Raw genomic sequence first — 12,104 nt, 5'->3', positions numbered from 1 at the left:
GGGGGGGGGAGTTGATGCCAGGAATGGCTTGCTTGAAGGCTATCAAAGAAGAAAATTTTATTTACAACTGTAACACAACTGGGTATCTTTGAATACAGCTACATCTACTATGCAGACTTTCTGCTGGCATGGCTATATTACATGGCTGTGAAACTGTGATTTCTGACCAATCTTTCTTTAATAAAAAGTTCCTAGTATAGGCACAAATAATTAATTAAATGTAATTAAATAAATTAAACATAAGAGAATGACACTTTTGTAATATTGGCTTTATTTAGACAGCATGCTGGCAAGGTTCATCTGCACTAAATAATATGTTTTTCTGATCTACTATACCAGCATAATTGTGCAGCATTCTTCTTTTAGTATAGATCTGACCTAAGTTACTTTATTGGGACCTGCAACATTTATCAGGTTAGAAAGCAGAATCTAACTAGATATGCTGAAGAAATATACTGTTATTTTGGATAAGTCAGACATTTCTTTAGCAGGGAAAGAGCCCAGGTCTCCTTGCTCCTAGCCACACCTCTGCTCTCCAGCTCTTTAGTGGTAAGTTAGAGCTGTGCAGGAAATAAATATTAGACCTTTATATAATGACTGCTTACATTGGGCACGTCCACATGAGCATGCATATGCATCTTGCAGCATCTCAAAGCCCTTTGAGATGCTGCAAGAGGCATGTGTGGGAATGAAAAAAATGTTCCCCGCACTGCAGATTTGCAACACAAGGGCAAAATTAGATCCCTGGATATCCAGGGGTCAAAAAAAACTGCAGGGGGAAAAAGCAGGGCAGGGCATGGTCCCGGACTATGCCCTGAGGCAGCTGGAGGCTTGGTACTGCACAGAGACACTCTGGTAGCCAGCCAGAGCATATCTATGGCTAGCCCTCACCCCAGTACTGAAGCACACTGCCTGCCTGTGGAGGGCAGGTAGTGTGCCAGCCACAGAGAGCTGGACCTGAGCTCCTACTGTTAAGTAGGGAGTGGGGGGGGTGGAGGAGGGGGGAAGGGACCATGGAGGCCCTGATGGCTGCCCCACTTGACCTCATCCCCACCCAATTCCCCAGTTCTACCAATCACTGCCCCACCTGGCCCCATCCCCTGCCTGCCCCCAAAACCCCTCTGATTGCTGCCCTGCCCAGCCCAAGCATCCCAGCAATTAAATAAAAAAAAAATGTAAAAAGCCCCGTACTCACCAGCTTTACCAGGTGTTGTTGGGGTCACTGTAGCCTCATGGCAGAGCCCCCCCTGTACAGCATGGGGCCTGGTGACAGCTACAGTGGCCCCAGCTGACCGACAGTGTGTAGAGCTGTGTGGTGCCCTACACCCATGCATAGGGGCAGTGGCAGTGTGAGTGCCAGGTAGCCAGGGCCAATCCCTACTGCCTCCTGCTCGCCCATGTTGCATGGGGGGCCTCTGCCACAAGGCCCCAGTGACCCTGATGGCAGCTGCTACTGCTGCTCAGTGTGGGGCTTTTTTTTTTTTTTTGAACCCCATACTGCTGGGGCCAGGTGGGGGGATGTTTGGGAAGCCCCACTGTCCCCTGCTGCCCTGTGCTGCATGGCGGTCTCTGCTACATGGTCTTTGGAGGGTCTTTGTCAGTTCAGTACACGCCACCATACCCAGAGCATCTTCCCGGTGATAGCTGCAGGGGGCACACATGCCAGTAGTGCCGCACAAAGGCCAGCTCTGCAGCTGCAGTCCACTGGCAGCTGGCCCAGAGGGACAGATGCCTCTACTGGCTCTGCAGTCCACATCTGAGTCTGGCAGGTGCACAGCAGTTCACAGACAGGCAACAGCCTCCATTGCCACATTGCTGCAGTGGGTAAAGGGTGCAGGGAAATCTCAAGGCTGCTTCAGCAGTCCAGCTTGCACAAGAGGTAGTGTCCCCAGGTACCAATGGCTGGGCCCCAGAAGCTTCTGAGAGTGAGGAACCCTGAGCTACTTGCTAGGGCAGCTTTATGTATTGATGGGGCAAGGACAGAGCACATTTTTATATTGCTGGGGACAGCACAGCTGCTGGCTCTGGGTTCTGGCTCCCCCTGGCTGCAGATCCAGGAGGAGCCATTATGGAACATAAGGAAATCCTGTCACCTCTCCTTCCTTTAACCATGGTCACTTAGCTGGTTGTTGTGAAATAGAAGCATCCTAAGAGCCCAGTAGGGATGATCCTTCTTTACCCAACTACATTTGTTTTAGAGCTGCATTAAACAGACAGCATGGCGCAGTGCTTATATGAAGCCCAGATTGTGAACATTTTCCTTTGAAGGCTTTAATGAACACTTAAGATTATCTCTTTAGATTTGAATGGGTTATTAATACAGCGTATTCAAAGAACTGTAGGAAGCACTCTAAAAATTAAGCATTCTATTTTACAGGGTGTTTTTGTATTTGCTCTTCTTTTAATAGTTTTCTGTATTTTTGTATTTAGTTTTGGCCAAATGAGGTCTGGCTGGATGTAGAAGATGGTTGGAATGTAGGTCAGATAGTTTCTCCAACAAATTGCTCAATTATTGCTTTCAAACCTGTCTTTAAAATAGTATATTTGCTGAAAAAAGTCATAAGAGCTAGAGTCACCACTGGCTTATTTGTAGGGCAATAAAATAGTATTTTAATGTCAAGAATACTCCAATCCCTATACAATAGTTCAAAATGATGGGTCATTGTATCTGGAGATACAGAAAATCTTTGTGTACCACCTCTCCATATTAACATTAGTAACTAGCCAACAGACATGAATCACAGTCAGGGGAATCAAACTATGCACAATATCACAATGATGGGGTTTTTTTCCTTAAGAGCAAACTCTGAACAAACATGAAGAACCATGACAATATAACTTGGTCATAGGATATAGTATGAAAGAGATCAGGCAGAAGCATAATTTTCCTGTACAAACAAACAAATAAACAAAAAAACATTGACTACGAGTGAGAAAGTATAGGGAAGAACAAATTTGCATGTTTATACCAGTGTTTATCAGTAAATCTTCAAATGCTTTAATGGAAAGAGGAAGACTTAATCTTCATTTCATACACAAGTTTCCTGCAGAAACGGACTGTTGTTTCACATAGCAGAAACAGTTTGTGTTACTCTAACTTCAGTCTGCAGAGTGTCTAAAATGAAAAGGATCCATAAGAGAATACTCTTCTGGATATGCAGTATGGACTGCAGTGGGTCTAAGTGGAGGCTATAAAGGTATGAATATACTGCAATTTAGTCTTGCCCCCATGCCCACAAGTACAAAACCAGTGACCTTCTACTGTAACCCCCCCTAAGGCTGCTGCACACACAGAGCTCAGCCTACCCCAGAAGCACTCCTGAGTATCAAAGCTCAAGTCAAGCCACCTCCTAACCTCCCCATTTCCTGTTCTGTGTTCAGAATCACTTTTCATGAGTACTTATGTGTGTGCACAGCTGTGAGAAGGGATTATTGACAGGAATGTGTGGTTCATGAGTTAGGTAAGAGAGACCCTTAGGCTCAACTCTAAATAACAGCACAGACAAATGTTAAATGTCCAAAATAGCAATCACAGAGTTCACTTACAAAAACACAGTGGCTGTGTGGTGACAAATTAAACAGTGATGTTGCTGGAGAAATATGACATGAGTGCAAAGTGACATACAGCTTGTTCTTTATCCCCTGGATTGAGAGTTTCTGATCTATGGGAAGAAAAGAAGATTGAAAAGGACTAATTTTTAATGTGTAGACCATCTGAAATGAATGGACATTTGAGAGTCAGCATTCAAAAATATGCAAAGAATAGATGGGTCAGGACTGCGTGTACCATTTTATGAAAAGGGAAGGTATAATTTTAGGAAAACTACCACAAAAAGACCTGGATAACTCATCAAAAATAGTGGATGTGATGGCCAGGGATCGTGTTTTTCTCTGATAAAAATACTCCCAATTTTGGGATTAAAAAAGGTAACCCAAAATCCACATTTTTCCATGATTAAAATTAAATGTCACTATTATATAGATGGATACTAGGGCTGTGTGAAATTTCACCGGGTGTTTCATTTCAACATGCTTTTGACTCGTTTCAAGCTCGAACCAGCAAAATCGAAACAAAACAAAACAAAATGAAAGGCTTTGAAACAGCCTCAAAATGAAATGAGGGCACTTGAAACATTTCAAAAGTTTTGAAATGTTTTGTGTTCTGAAGCTGGGCTTGCTTGCAGGGAAACAGAAAGTAAGGAGAGGAAGGGGGACGAGAGCGAAGGACTGCTCTGATATTGACTGTGTGGGTAGCTGGACAGTGACTGTGATCCTTCCCTGAGGTCCCTTCTAATCCCAGTGCTCTGGAGGAGGGATGGAAAAGTAGCTGCACCTTAACACACACATACACAGTCACATATGTAATGAATTTTGCTTCTCAGCAGCTTGAGGTACAGTTTCCCAGAAACCTGTGCACCTTGAAAGCTGGCAGGCTTCATGGCCTCAGCAGGGGCTACCACGCTTGCTGTTTTTATCCCGCTGCACCTTATCACACACACACAATCACACGTCATGAGTCTTGCTCTGAACAGTTTGAGGTGCAGTTTCCCAGAAACCCCTGCACTGGTCTCCTTGAAACTTGACAGGCTTTGTGGCCTCAGCAGGTGCTACCCTCCATGATATTTTCATTTAGGCCATTCTGCCATTTTTCTTAAATAAAATAAAAAGGTTTTTAATTTTCAATATGCATTAACTGGGGGAAGGATTTATTTAGCTAGTTAAAGAAAAATAATGTTTCTAAATACCTTGTAGAAGACAAGCAAGAGGCAAATAAAGCAGTCTTCTACCTTTTTGGTTCCCTGGTTGAGTTGTCACAGGCCAGCTGGGCACTGTGAGTATATCAGTTAAGTTGCAGACTGACTGAGCACTGCAACTTTAATAGCCACTGGGCTTTTGGGTTCGGGAATGAGAAGGTGATGTTGGAAAGGAAAGAAACGACAAGTTTCACTTACAAAAAGGAATGAATTTTACTTACGGCAACAAAAGATATAGTTTGCATATATAATAGTTAATAAAAAGGTTAAGCTAATAAGCAGACAACATAACAATACAGATTAAAATTGACAGTGATAATAAAACAGATAAAGAAATTAACCAAGAGTTCCCACTTGGTTAGTAACTTATCGACAGTCCCTCGGTTAGAAGATGCACGTCAAGTTGAATCAGCAAAGTCAGACATCTCTGAACTGGGCTGCTCGAAGGATACCGGTGGAAGCCCCTCAGTCAGGATCTGGTCCTCACTCTCACAGGGAGTAAGAGAGATCCGTGGCAGTATGGGACAGCGATGACCCTTCTGTTCCGTCCTTCCCAAGAGTTACTATGATGTGTGTGTTCTTTTATATTCTAATTATGCTAATTTTTAGTTATATAGCCATTCATAATATTGCTTTATAGCTTTTATCCTATGGGGATAAAAGGTGTTAGAAATTATTATAATAAGTTACTGCCCAAGCTTGGGTTTATCCAATAAGCAAATTGCAATACAACATATTCAGGTTTAAAATTAACATTACCCCACCTAAATCCAGCCCCTTCAAAACTCTCTGACTATGCTTTTTTGAGATGTCCTTTTTGAAATGTACTAGATAAGCTGGGCAGTTGAATCCAGTTTTTATCATCATCAAGGCTAAATTCTGAGCAAGAAAGAATTATTAGGTCAGCTAATTTCACAGCTATAGCTTTGTCTTTGAGGCCTAGTCAGTTCCACAAACAGTTACAAGTTACATTTGCGGGTTACAAAAATACAAGCTTCGTATTAGACAAAAGTTCCAAATGCCTCCAAGAAGCACATATTTATTGCTTATTAATTTCTTTGGTTCTGGCCATCACATTGAGTTTCCTCAGTTGAAGCCTCGTAGCATGCCCTGTGGGCTCCCCAGGCTGCTGAAGACTTCCAAATGAATCTGAATTGACAAACCACCCCAGCTGGCTGCTGGGCATGGGCCACCATGCTTCCAATCCCCTGCTGCACCATCACAGACCCTCACTTGTGCCCACCTCTAGCCTTCCAGGGTTCCCCAGGGTGAACACAAGCACCAACCAATGTGACTTGCATGCACCTCCATGTCTCAGTCTGCCCATATCTGTCACAGTGTCCTGTCCCCCATGCCCAATCAGGAAAACACAAGAGTTATGGCAGGTTCTGATGTGACTGTCACTGGAGACTGTGGGAATCATGCACACCCAGCTGGATCTTCTGCAGCAGCAGCTCATCGTAGCATGGATCTTTATGCCCATGAGCCACCAGCCACCAGTCCCAGGCTTGCCCACCCTCTGCACCCTGCACCCACCAAGCATTTTGGACTTGGCCACTGACATTCATGTGGCTGATGAGGATGAGGTTTCCCAGGTTGCCATGCACACTGGAGTGCTCTGGCACCATCTCCAGACTATTGAGCACAGGTTCTAGGCCCATGCCATTGTTGCAGGGCACTAAGGTGCCTGCTCTTTTAATGGCAGAAACTGCCTAGAGAGAGGCCCCTAGCCGTCAGTCAGGAACCTTACAACTGCAGGCTACCATGGCAGCAGGAATGTGGGAATTATCCTGCACCTGCAGGCAGTCAGCTGACTGGAAGAGGCAAGGCCTTGGGCACATGTAAACCCCAGGGCTAGGACTACAAGGCAGTTCTCTGTCAGCAGCCAAGGGGGAAGGAGATCTCTTAGAGGAATCTAAGTGGAGATGTTTGACCACCTGTTCTACTTCTGGTAGGCTCCAGGGGCTCACCAGGGACCCTAGCCTGCAAAGCATTTAGTGCTAAGGGAGAGGTTTAATGCTTTTAAAGGGACAGAGCACATCCTGAACTACTTGTATTATGTTATAGCCCAGGGGCTTATATTTTGATTTCTGTTTGTAAACCATTGGATTGGGCTGAGGCTATCGGGGAAGGAGGAGGCCTCATTGGGGGCCCACTACAGTGAGGGGACCCCAAAACAAAGGGCACAGTGACAAAGGGGGTGAGCAGACCCCAGCACCAGGGGTACAGTGACAAAGGGGCTGTGGAAAGCCCCAGTGCCAGGGGGCACAGAGAAAGAAAAAGGGCTGCGGAGAGCCCCAGTGGCAGGGGTTCAGAGACAGGGACAGGGCTGCAGAGAGCCCAGCAATGACCAGAGGCCAAGTTAAATTAAGGCTTCACAGGGACAATGTATGAATGACATCTGCAAGACGTAGGGTGTGGTAAAGGGGTGGTTTGGAGCCACGCATCTAGCCCATAAGGCTGAGGGTGTCCCATGAGGCATCCATTTTGAGCGGGACCCAAAAAGGGGTCCAAGAACCCAGAGGGTCAGTGGGGTCCATCAGGACCATGTCTAAATATAAACTTTAGGGAAGCCTTCCTATATTATAAATACCAACAAGACATGACAGGTGAGGAAAAGAGTGCCCATTGGGGAAGACTGGCACAGTTATGGAGCCCTAGGGGTGTCACAGCCACCCCTTGGGACCCCATCCTGTGACAGCTATCAGCACCAACTGGTGAGAGCATATTTGTCTCAGACACCTGTGATGATCAGCACTGGCTCCAGACCTTCTGTATGTGTCAGGCCACCTTCAAGGATATCATTGCTCAGATGGGCCCCCACTTTGTGTGCCAAGGCATTGGTATAGGGTCACACTTCACTCTAGAGAAGCAGGTGGCCATCACCATCATGAAGCTGCCCAACCCCAGTAGTTACTGCTGAGTCACCAGCCAGTTCAACATGGGCAGGACCATGACTGGAGAGGCCATCCAAGAGGTGTGCCTGGTTACCAAGGACATCCTGGCCAACTGCTTCATCCACCTAATCAACCCACTGGAGGAGGTCACTGTGTTCTTCTGCATTGGCTTCCTTAACAGTGTAAGGACCATAGGTGGCATCCACATCCCCCTGGCCCAGGTCACCCAAGAGTTTATTAACTGCAAGGGCTACTTCTCCACTGTCCTTAAGGGAGTTGTTGACCACTGGGCCACTTCACCCACATCTTTGCCAGCTGGGCGGGCAGTGCCCATGATTCATAGATTCATGGATTGTAAGGCTGGAAGGGACCTCAGAAGATCATCAGGTCCAGCCCCATGCACCAAGCAGGAAAGATAACTGGGGGTTAGATGACCCCAGCAAGGTGACTGTCTAGTCTCCTCTTCAAGATTTTCAGGGTAGGTGATTGCACCACCTCTGGAGGGAGCTTATTCCACAGTCTGGACACCCTGAATGTGAAGAAGTATTCCCTAATGTTGAGCCTAAATTGATCTTCCAGGAGATCATGGCCATTACTCTTGGTTTTCCCCTTGGGTGCCCTGTGAACAGTTGCTCACTGAGCCCTTGACATATTTTCCTAGTGTAGTGGTAAGCTGCTACCAGGTCCCCTCTCAGCCTTCTTTTCCTCAGGCTGAAGAGTCTCAGATCCCTCAGCTTTTCCTTATATGGCTTGCCCTTTAAGACTTTTATCATACAGCTAACTTTTCTTTGGACTCTTTCAAGCCTGTCCATGTCCTTGTTAAAGTGTTGTGCCCAAAACTTGGACGCAGTACTCTAGCTGCAGTCTCACCAGTGCTGAGTAGGGCAGAAGAATCACCTCTTTGGTTTTGCTGGAGATGCATCGATTGATGCATGCCAGCGTTTCATTTGCCCGACTGACTACAGCATCTCATCGCTGGCTCATATTCAAACTGTGGTCTATTATTACCCCTAGGTAACTTTCATTCATGGTGCTAGTCAGTTTGGTGCCACCAAGCCTATAAGTGTGTTTGGATTTGCTCGTCTCAACATGGAGCACTTTCCATTTCTCAATGTTGAACTTAATCAGATTCCGATCTGCCCATCTTGCTAGCCTGTCTAGGTCTGCCTGTTTCTGTAGCCTATCTTCAAGCATGACCACGCTCCCCTATAACTTGGTTATGGTGAGCACATCTTCTGCAACTACTCATTCCTTGGCTTGATGGAAGTGGGTGCTATGTTTCAAGGTCCCTGATTTCATCCTTGGTAACACTGTCATCCTCCCACTTTTTGCTAGGGATCCAGCCTACCTCCTTATGCCCAAGATGGTGAAGCCCTAAGGGGGCGGGGGGGGAAGGAGCACTACAACTACTGCCTGAGCAGGTGCCACATGACAGTGGAGTGCACTTTCAGCTACCTCAAGGCATGCTGGTGGGCTCTCAGTGTGTGCCTTGAGGTGGATGAGGAGAATGAAATGCAATTCACTGTCACTGCACGCATCCTCCACAACATCTGCAAAACCAGTGGGGATGTCTTCCCCAAAGCCTGATGCATGAGCACATGTGGCACAGAGATGAGGGAGAGGGTGATGATGGGAGCCCTGGCCCTGCACAGTGGCAGGTTATGCCAATCTGAAAAGCTCTGCCTGACTACCTCCTCACCTGTGTGGCCTCTCATGATGTCTCTAAGGGCTCTGCCATCAGGTTTCCAGCAGCCTGGTCCCACTCTCCTCACCCACTTCTGCTCCCTGGAGCAGGCCCTGCCAGATGCCTATCTGTCTCCTTGGACCATGGGTCACCAGCTCCTATGTGTTACATGTCCCTTCCTGGATTCCCTTTGCCCCCCCAGCCTATCCCATTCAGGGCATGGTGAGGAGAATTCTCCCTCAACTGCCATCTAGGCAGTCTCCCTCATTGGACTGTTATTCCTGTCACCTCAGGGAATGGTCCTTCAAGTGGTGCTCACCATACTGTGAGAGACTGGGAAGCAGCCTCTCCCACCATTCCTATCTGGGAAGATTACAGCATGTCTGCAGGAAGCAGTGCTAGTGCTAGTCATAGGTGTCAGAGGCGGACCTAGGGTGGTCCAGGACCCTGTGCATAAACTCCCTATCCTGATGCTGCAATTCTCTCAGCTCCACAGCAATGCAGGTTGTCTTCTCCAAACAGTGGGTGGCCATCTGGAGCCCCCATGCATGTACCTCAGCAGTCCATTCCTGCACATCAGCAACCTATTCCTACACTTTGGGAGCTCAGGTGTAATCATTCCCCAACCCATCCATTCTCTCCACTTCCCAAGTCATTCCTCATGCTGATCCTGCAGCCCCTGGTAGGAGTCGATGGTATGTACCCTGAGCTCGAAGGCCACAACCAGAGATCGTAACATCTGTTCCTTACTTTGCCGGTGCCTCCTATGCATGTCTCTCATGCTCTGCAGGTGTTTGGTCACCTGGCTTTGAGCCACCATCCCCAGCTGCCACAAGCTGGTCTCCTGTGCACAGATGCCTACTCAGTAGACAGGGGAGACATAGAGCCTTTGTATGAAGTTGCACCTTTTATGGATAAAAAATAAAGTATTAAGCAAAGCCTTCCAGACCCTCTCATCAATCACCTAGGCACACATGCAAATACACTGAAGGAGCTATGGTGAGTCTCCTGTCAAAACCCTTCCCCCACCTGGGGCTGGGAGCCTTGTGGTTGTTCTTCATCTGACACAGTGGAGACCATAGGTCCCAGCTATGTAGCGGGTTGGCAGCACCTGCAGCAATGCACAAACGGGTTGCTGGGCAGGTGAGGCTTAGGTCCCTCTGTTGGCACTGTGGTGGGCAATTGTTCTGCTCCTGCAGATGGTCCAAGACCCCTGAGTCCCACAAGGATGCAGACCATCCTGGAGTGGGCGACCACTCCAGAGAATGCTGTTGGGGGTCTTACAACCTTCCTTTCCCCTGTCCTTCCCTTACAAGAGAGATTTTACATCTCTGTGTCCCTGTGGGATCAACATCTAGGTTCCTACATAGCTGGGGTGAGAGCCAGCTGGGATAACAAGTTTGGTATATACTCTCTCCCCCTCCCATGCTTCGCTTTCAAGAGAGGCATTTTGGCCCCATGTCCATGACAATCTGGATCTACACCCCCAACATTCCACTGGTGAGATTTGGCTGGGCCTGGAGGAATGAGATTTTCCAGTTCTCTGAGGGGTGAGGGGGCAACCAATGTGTAATTCTCCTGCTGTTGGACATGGTCCCCTGGGAGCATCTTGACAGCTGGAGAGGGCCATCCACTTTGATGACACACCAGGGAACCCCGGGTTTCCATTTTACATGAGAATCTGCCTTGAGTTGTTGTACCTATGCCTCTGCTATGATATGCTGAAACCCAAGGAAGAGTTCAAGATCACTGCTCCTATTGATGTTCTGCTCAGCCCATGACCTGACCCAGAGAAAATTTTCTCAGATCATGGCTGCCTAAAAAAGAGTCCTGCCATATGCTGCTCTTGGCTTTCCAGTACCAAATACTCTAGAAGGGGGTACAGGGAGTAGTTTCTTTGTTTCAGAGGTTGAGTTGGGGGTAAGGAGCAGTTCTGGGGCTTGGATGGGGCTGTGATTGTAAGACTGGGAGTTGGTGGTTGCCCAGGCTGGTCAGTACAGTAATTGTCTGTGTCATGAGACCTGAAGTCCCCTGGCACCCATGGACTTTACCCACTGATCAGATCAGAGGAGAGGTAGAAAGAAATAGCTATTGTTGTACTTGCCAGACTCTCCAGTTGCGGAACCTAGGAGTCACCCTAGCAGCAAATTCAAGCAGTTCCCACACAGGATTACTGCTATCACGTCTGTCCCTGTGCTGGACTGAGAAGAAGGGAGGACTGGGGAGTTTTTTGCAAGGGAGAATTTTTCTAATTCCTGCTGTACCATGACTGCTGGGGTCTCTTATACATAGCTGCATGTTATCTCCTGTCCCTAGCCTAGGGGTGTTCTCTGCCTGAGTCCGTGGCAATGCCAACTGGACAGGGTGTTGTGCACCCACAGTTGTAACTGCTTTTTAGAGTTTACCTGTAGAGCTCAATAAGTGCTTTTAATGCCTTTCCATGACCTCTTGTGGGGAGGGGGATATGGTTCCATGTGCCTGCTTGGGCCAACTGCAGTTAGGGTGGCTTCTCCCAGAAGCCCAGCACGGAGGAGTCAATTAAGCACATTTATGTTCCCATTGAATGAGACATGGTTTGCTAAGTGCCCAAGGCTGGGGTGGGGAGGGGGTAGGGGAAAGGGAATTTCCATATTGCCTGAACTCAGACGGTAGGACAGGGGTTGGGGGGAAGCAAGGGGATGAGGTCACTTTTCTGCCCATTGCTGAAGGACAGAAACCTTTGCATCACTCAGCAGCCTGGGGCCGTGCTCTGTGAGTGGACAGGGTGAG

The sequence above is a fragment of the Gavialis gangeticus genome, unplaced genomic scaffold (assembly GCF_001723915.1).
Source record: "Gavialis gangeticus isolate Ggan-Ray unplaced genomic scaffold, GavGan_comp1, whole genome shotgun sequence".
In the NCBI taxonomy this organism is placed as follows: Eukaryota; Metazoa; Chordata; order Crocodylia; family Gavialidae; genus Gavialis; species Gavialis gangeticus.
This window is presented reverse-complemented; position numbering follows the sequence as displayed.